The sequence below is a fragment of the Diorhabda carinulata genome, chromosome X (genome assembly GCF_026250575.1).
Source record: "Diorhabda carinulata isolate Delta chromosome X, icDioCari1.1, whole genome shotgun sequence".
Taxonomy (NCBI): domain Eukaryota; kingdom Metazoa; phylum Arthropoda; class Insecta; order Coleoptera; family Chrysomelidae; genus Diorhabda; species Diorhabda carinulata.
In genome coordinates this window covers 55,927,159-55,935,069 of record NC_079472.1, presented here as the reverse complement: position 1 = coordinate 55,935,069, position 7,911 = coordinate 55,927,159, and the positions used below count along the sequence as shown (strand labels likewise).

The 7,911-nt window shown below is 31.9% G+C and overlaps 1 long non-coding RNA gene across 1 annotated transcript; it reads left to right on the top strand.

The window, feature by feature from the left end:
* Positions 1-5,745: 5,745 nt before the first annotated feature.
* LOC130901891 (uncharacterized) lies at positions 5,746-7,698 on the top strand. Its single transcript, XR_009060335.1, has 2 exons — positions 5,746-6,546; positions 6,604-7,698. It is a non-coding gene; the product is annotated as an uncharacterized LOC130901891 (long non-coding RNA).
* The last annotated feature ends 213 nt before the right edge of the window (positions 7,699-7,911 follow it).

Below are 7,911 nucleotides of genomic sequence, written 5' to 3'. Positions count from 1 at the left end.
GAAGAAAACGAAAAGAGAGCTCTAGTGTAAGCAAAAACGGTTCTTCTCGGTTTGTGACATATATTTTTCCGTTTTTATATTCGGCTGATGAATTGGTTTACCAGGTTACAGAAAACACCTACGATGGCAATAACTAGACTCTACCCTTATATTTATACCCTAACAAGGATGGATTGTGTATAGTCCCTACGCCTTTATGTCGGTTCATTTCTAGCCATGAAACAGTGTGTATTAAAATCAAATAAATTTTTTAAAATTCAAATTTCTCTGTAACTGTAAGGAAAGTACCAGTTATTATAATATAATAGTGCGGCCCTGCACAAAACTGTAGTAATTCCCCAAGCGCACATAATGTATCGATTCAAGGTCATCTTTTTGTTTATTTTCAAAACTGAAGTGATTACAAATCATTTTGTAAAGTCCGATCCCACTTTAACGTATCTCTTTTTCTCTGAACAGCCAGACCAGTGGCGTATCAAATTCAAATAAAAATTCCAACAGTTGATTGTTAACAGTACCTATACTTAAGTCTATGTCAACTTTATTTATTAATTCTTACTTAATATTATAAATGTGAAAGCGTGGATATTTGTTACACTTTCACGGAAAAACTACTTGACGAATCAACATGAAACTTTGTACACATATTCTGGAAGGTACTAAAAGTAACATTCAGAATAGAATCATTTCTACTGGTCTTCCTCATTCTATTTCCTACTTATTTCTTTATAAAAATAAAATTCGCTTCCGATGTTATGAAAGTTAATTCATTATTTACTAATGAACAGGGTATCTAGTAGCTCGTGGAATAGGCCTGCAAGGGAAACTACGTTAAAGAAACGCACCGAGTATACTACCTCGTAGGTGGTGCGGAAAAGTATACATAAAAAACTTCTTCTCAACATTCTTGTGCGTAGCATTCTGCAAACTTAAACTCGCATGAGAAAAGGTGAAGTATTTTTCAGGTAAGTAGATGATCTCCAATTTTTGTGGGATATTTCGCTTCAAAACGTGTTGCTACTGATTTTTAAGGCTGATTTTTCACGAAGAATTGTAATATTTTTGGAAGAAGTTAACCATATTTAACCTCATTTTACTGCCGTAGAAAGTATTTTTTGTTAGATTACAAAAATTATTCCTGAACATCCCTGAAAAATCTTATAAGACTATCTTGAAGATTGAGGTTAGGTGAATAAAAAATTTGTTTATATCTTAAAAAGTTTATTCATAAATAACATCTTTAATTATTACTAATTTAGATTCAAATCGTTCTCACAATCAATATATGAATACATAATATATTTTGTAACTTTCACATAGGAAATATCGGCGACAGAGTAACAACTAGAAAACGTACCATCCTCTATATTTCGCACAAATATTAACTAAAGAGTGCTAGATAAAAAAGACTTGATGGTGTACAGAAACTTTACACGGAGAAATTAGAGTTGTAACTCAACGATTCTACTGTGGATGTGCAAGGCATTTGTGAGACCAATAATGACATAGGGAGCAGTGGTTTAGGGAACTAGAAATAGTCTAAATACCATCAGGAACAATTTCTCGAATGTACAAAGACTGGCTTCCAGATAGTACCGAAGAGTCTGGCAGAAATAACAGAACTCAGAACAAAGAAAACCGCCCCTGAAAAATGAATACTAATCAGTAGCAATAAGTGGGACCGAAACACCAAACGAGAAATGAGCAGAAATCTAAAGCAGCTCTAAAGTAGCAGCAGCAGATTGTACAGGTTATCCCTGTAAAAGTTGCAAATTGTTAACCATCTGGCCTTCAGATAGTAGTGTAGAATTAATTATTCCATCAAACACACTACATCGATATACATAGTCACCCATCAAAAATTCATAATGTTCGAATGTATAAATTAGAAAATATACTCAAATAAGTATCCAACTCAGAAACGAATCACCGAACACCCTGTAAAGTTCTATATATACCAGCCGTTAATCTAATTAATTATTCTGAATTTATTATTGAAGGGTATTTACTGTGATTACTTTTGAAGTGTAGGGGTTGGATACATTTATTTTTTTAGTGAACTTCAACAGAAATACCAATAGAAACGTAGATGAGACTAATGGTTAGTAATGCTCCATGCACCCAACCTTTCAAACTTCTTTTAACTTTTAAGCTCCAATTGTTTTATTCCTTAAATAAAATGAAACCTTCATCCATCAATGGAATATAGTGGAATAAAAAAATTTTTTTTGAATAAATAAAAAATTATTTTTGGAACACTTTAAAGAGTCAGAAATAATTTGAAATCAGTTGATCAAAAATATACCTTATACCTTTCAGTGTTTCGTCATACCAGTCCTTTTGTTTAACATGACTGCTGTATGTGTATAATTCGTCCGTTTAAATTATGTTTCGACCCTCATTACGAATATTCTAATAATTTTTATAAGAAACCTTATACTTTCTATGAGAATATGGTGAGAATCAAACAAAACTTTTCTTCTATCTCGCATTGACTGCCTCCTATAAAGTAAAGTACATATATTATAAAATAACTAAAGGGTATATGACACTGTCAACTTGGTACTTGAACAATTAATTATTGGCTCTGATAATATTTGGCGGTCATTAATTTTCTGCAAAACATCTAAAATTACATATTTGAGTTTACATTTTATTATTTACTACATTATTAATAAGAATTTCTTACATTTTAATATGAGAAGTTTCTTCTCTAGCAAATAGAATTCATGGGTAAAAATTTCTCGAATTGTCTTAATTTTATCAGGAAAAATGAGATCAAGATTTTTTTCTTAGCCCCACGAGTCTTCTTCGGCAATTTAAATGACGTACTTGGCCCACTCCACTCAAATTTTTGAGCTTCCTTACTAATTTTTTGATAAGGGACACACCTTTAACAGCTAATGTCCTTTCTCTGCAATATTATTTCATGTTTTTGAACAAAAGTAACGTAAAGTGTAAAATTTGCTAATATAAAACTTCAAATACCTCTTGATCAGCTTTGCTATAAAAAAGCGCAAAATATACTAAAACCAGTTTTAGTCACTTGGCCAAGTAGTAATGGCAAAGTGCCCTGTTTTTTTAGGAAGCAAGTAAAAAGGAAAATAGGTAATAAATTTTAGGGTTTCAACCTCACATTTTATTACTCTATACAAAAAGGTCTTATTATGTAAAAAATCTATGCGTTTACCTGTAATTTTTTAAATTAATGGCAATTCGTCCCTCTGCTTTTTTTATAAAGTTACTAACGTTATGTACAATTTTTCGTCCCTGGTTATGTACAACAACATCTTGTTTTCCGACTTTTTTTAGCGACATTATTTAATTAAAACTAAAAGATATTATATAATATTATATAAGCATCCTAAAACTTTTTTTTAACAAATGGTTGCTTATATTAGCACGACACAAAACACAAACAAACTCTTAAACAATTATAAATAGCACTAATAATTTAAACCAAATAACAGGACGAGTAAGCTACCTGGAATATATATATACAGGGTGATTAATTAAGAATGTCCAATCTCTGAACTGTAGATTCTAGACCTCAAAATATGATGATTATGCTTATGCAAATATTGCTAGTTTCCGAGATTTAAAGTTTAAATTTAAATTTTGATTTTCGCAATAATTTTTTATGTTTTCACAATTTCTCTTTGAAAATTGGCAATTTTACGTTTTTTGGCATGAGGAATCATAATTTGCCCTCTAATTCAACATTGCTAATAGAGGGCGCTAGTTACACTTGTTTGTGTTAATTAAATCAAAGTAAACTTTTTTTTGGGCTGAACATACAACTAAATAAATAAAAAAATATTAAAAAGCGTTAAATTCTACAAAAAAAGTTACGTTTCTTTGATTCGTGTAACTCAATCGGTTATCGAGTTATTTGCTTCTAAAAAGTTCAATAAATTTTAATTTTTTCATAAAAAAATTTTATTATTCCTTAAATATGTAACAATAACAAATTTGTAAACAAAAATGAAAAACTTCAAAGCAAATGCTCAAAATGCCCACCATTTACTTCAATACACTTCATGATCCGCTTTCGTAAAGATCCTTGTCTATTATTTTTAATTACATCCGCGGCTGCTTCTTCCATTTTCCGTCGCAGTTGTGAAAGAGAAGTAATTTTTTCTTTGTAAACTAATGCCTTCATTTGCGACCAAATTGTAAAATCCAAAGGATTCAAATCAGGGCCTCTTGGTGGCCAAGCAAACTCACTTCCACGACCAATCCATCGATGCGGAAACTGTTCGTTTAAGTATTGACGAACATGTAAAGAATAATGTGGTGGTGCTTCGTCATGCGAAAATCACATATTTTGTCTTAAAGCGAGAGGTATATCCTCTAGTAATTCGTGTAAATGTTCTTGAAGAAAATCTAAATAAAGAGGTCCATTTAAATTGGTTGGCAGTTCAAAAGGACCTATTAAATACCCACATATTACACCACACCAAATGTTAACCTAAAACACGTAGTGAAAATGTGTTTCCCTCATAGCATGTGGATTTTCAGAATCCCAGAAATGATTATTTTTATAATTAAATATTCCTGGTCTGGTAAATGTTGCCTCATCAGTAAAAAGAATTGTATCCAGAAAATCTGGGTTAACATTTTGTTTATCTTGCCAAAAAATGGGCAAATTATAGGCGCTTAGGTAAATCTTGAGGTAATAAATTCTGAACAGGAGTGTAATGATATGGATGCAATATTTTCCTCTTCAGTATTCTAAAAATAGATGATTGGCTTATACCTGTTTGCAGAATTAATCGGCGAGTACTGATATCTGCACTCTCCGTAACACAAATTAAAATTTCATCTTCTTCATCGGCAGTGATTTTTTTTGTAGCACCGTGCTCAGTTTTAGAGCGTAAAGTCCCCGTTTCACCTAAGCGGTTGTAAAGATTTCGGTACAGTTTGTAATTGTGTTGCCTTCGATTTGGGTATAATTGTGAATATCTTCGAGCCGCAGCTGGACCACTGTAATTTGACTGAGCAAACACACAAATCATATCGCGCATCTCATTATTGGAAAAATCGTTATGATAAATAACTATTACACTTGTTAATTACTAAATTGTTCATAAATGGTATACTAATGCATTACTTATTCTTATTATTATCCAATTTTTGCTTCTACACAAACTGTCTAATAGCGACAAGCCTTCTTGAAATGAAAACGAAAAATTAAACCGCGGCTTAATTCACGAATGTGATTTTGATATTAAGAGATCTTTACGAAAGCGGATCATAAAGTGTATTGAAGTAAATGGTGGGCATTTTGAGCATTTGCTTTGAAGTTTTTTATTTTTTTTGTAGAATTTAACGCTTTTTAATATTTTTTTATTTATTTAGTTGTATGTTCAGCCCAAAAAAAAGTTTACTTTGATTTAATTAACACAAACAAGTGTAACTAGCGCCCTCTATTAGCAATGTTAAATTAGAGTGCAAATTATGATTCCTCATGCCAAAAAACGTAAAATTGCCAATTTTCAAAGAGAAATTGTGAAAACAAAAAATTATTGCGAAAATCAAAATTTAAATTTAAACTTTAAATCTCGGAAACTAGCAATATTTGCATAAGCATAATCATCATATTTTGAGGTCTAGAATCTACAGTTCAGAGATTGGACATTCTTAATTAATCACCCTGTATATATATATATATATATATATATATATATATATATATATATATATATATATATATATATATATATATATATATATATATACCCAAGCAGCACAGTGTCGTTATAATGACGTCAATTATTGGACATTATTAGTCGGCGACGTCGTAGACCAATAAGCGACGTCCATATGACGTGACATTTCAGATGTCATTTTGACGTCGTCTAGAGACGTCTTTCGTACGTTTGTTTTCGGTCGTTTTAAGTGCTTTTTAATCAACTATAAAAAAAATTAGAACGAAAGTTTATTACAAAAACTAAGCCCTATACGTGCTTTATAAAAAATTGTACATTTTAAATTGTTGTTTACCTAAAATTTGGATATAAATATAAATTCATTAATTAGCAATGAAAATAATAAACTGACGTTTTAAGTGGAAATGCAATTTGAATTTAAAGATGAAGTGAGAATGTTGTAATTAACAATTATTTAACTATTTTATTAGTAGGAAACAATTATTTTTAGCATCGATTCCTGTCGAGGCTGTCGACCAAGATTTAATTTTGGCGCGATTTTAATCGAAATGCCACGATACGATACGAGACGTGCAGGCGCATGCGTGCTGGACTGCTGGTGTGAACGCGTGTGCGCGTAATGGCGGACGGCAGCAAAAAGTTGTTTGGCGGTTTGGTGGGTGTTCTGTACCACTTAATATGTATTTTACAATTTAAATTATGTGATTCCAGTCGGCATATCTATCGACTTTTGGAGGGAGAGATTTTACTGGACATACAAACCGCATTTTAAATTTTTTGTTCATTTATTCTCTTGCAACTAATTGGAATTTTTGTGGCAAACGAGGTGAGAAAAAGGCTTTTAAAAACTTAAACGTAAAGGATGTGATTATTGGTAAGTGTTTTCACTTGTAGGTGCATACTTATTATTAATCTGAAACAACATTTTTAGGTGCTGTAAGAAAAAGCTAACCTCTAGTCAGTCAGAAAGAAATAGAAGATACCATCAAGGTGTGGTTGAAACATGCACCAGAGAAATTGAAAAAGCAGCAGCATGGCAACCCGTAAGAAAAAAAGTGTTGTTAGTCAAAGACAACTCTACAGAAGGGTGGCAGAAGCAAATTTAGCACCTGTGAGTCAGAATTGTTATAATACATCTTTAATAGTTAATAATGATTCCAATGAATCATCAAATTCCGTTTTTTTTTGCTGGTTCAATGTGTGAAAGTGAAAATGACACCTGTTCCTCAAGAGATTTAGATTTTAATGTAAACTCGCCTAATGAAAATTTGCTCTTCAATGATGCGACGTTATACAACCATTTGACTTCCTATTCCAGTAACGTGCCCCCTAACGATTTATTTTCTAATGAACCGCCGCCTAGCGATTTGCATTCGAAATTGTCAAACTGGGCAGCTTCAAGGTACGTTCGACGTACAGTAGTTACTCATCTCTTGCATTATCTCCACCATTTAAAATCGTTAGTTCAGTCTCCGAATAAACCGTTACAACAGATTAATAGACGCTTAAAAGAAATTGAAATGACAGTGTACGAAAAACATGACTCTACTTCACCTGATGATGAACACTTCTGTAAATGTGAATTGTCCCATTTCTTAGGACCAACGCCAAATTTCTCTTGCAAGCAGTATAAAAAGCTTCATTATAAAGATTTTATTTTTTCTATTGCATCATATTCAGAAGCAAATTGTTTTTGTCTTACCTTAGAAGGACTGGTTTTCAAAATAGAAAATGTAGTGGATAATAATGGAGCAGTTTTTATATTAGGTAGGAGGTTTCAGGATTACCGTTCATTTTACAAATACCCTGTCGACTCAAAAGAATTTATCCAAAATTTATCAGAGTATATCGAGTTATTGCACTGCCACAAAGTTTTTTCGAAATGTATTGTTTTTCCTTTCAAGTAGGAATGGTTGTCATTTTCATTATTGCATCATTAGTAATTCCTTATTTCAACTTTTATGTTCTATAAGTGTAATAGTATGTAGTTTTTTAAGATTTTGTAATAAACTGGTATTAATTTGAACGCATTTTTTTATATTTTTGATCCTACTTATACGTCATTTGTCAAAAGTAAGTACGTCATTTTGACGTCTCACCAGCCGGACTAGGTACGTCATTAGTTGACGTCTGTAGGATGTGACATTAACCCGTCATAATCACGTCATTTTAGACGTCTTTTTAGACGTCCCCATTGGTCGCCAATGGCCTATAATTGACGTCATAGTAACGACACTGT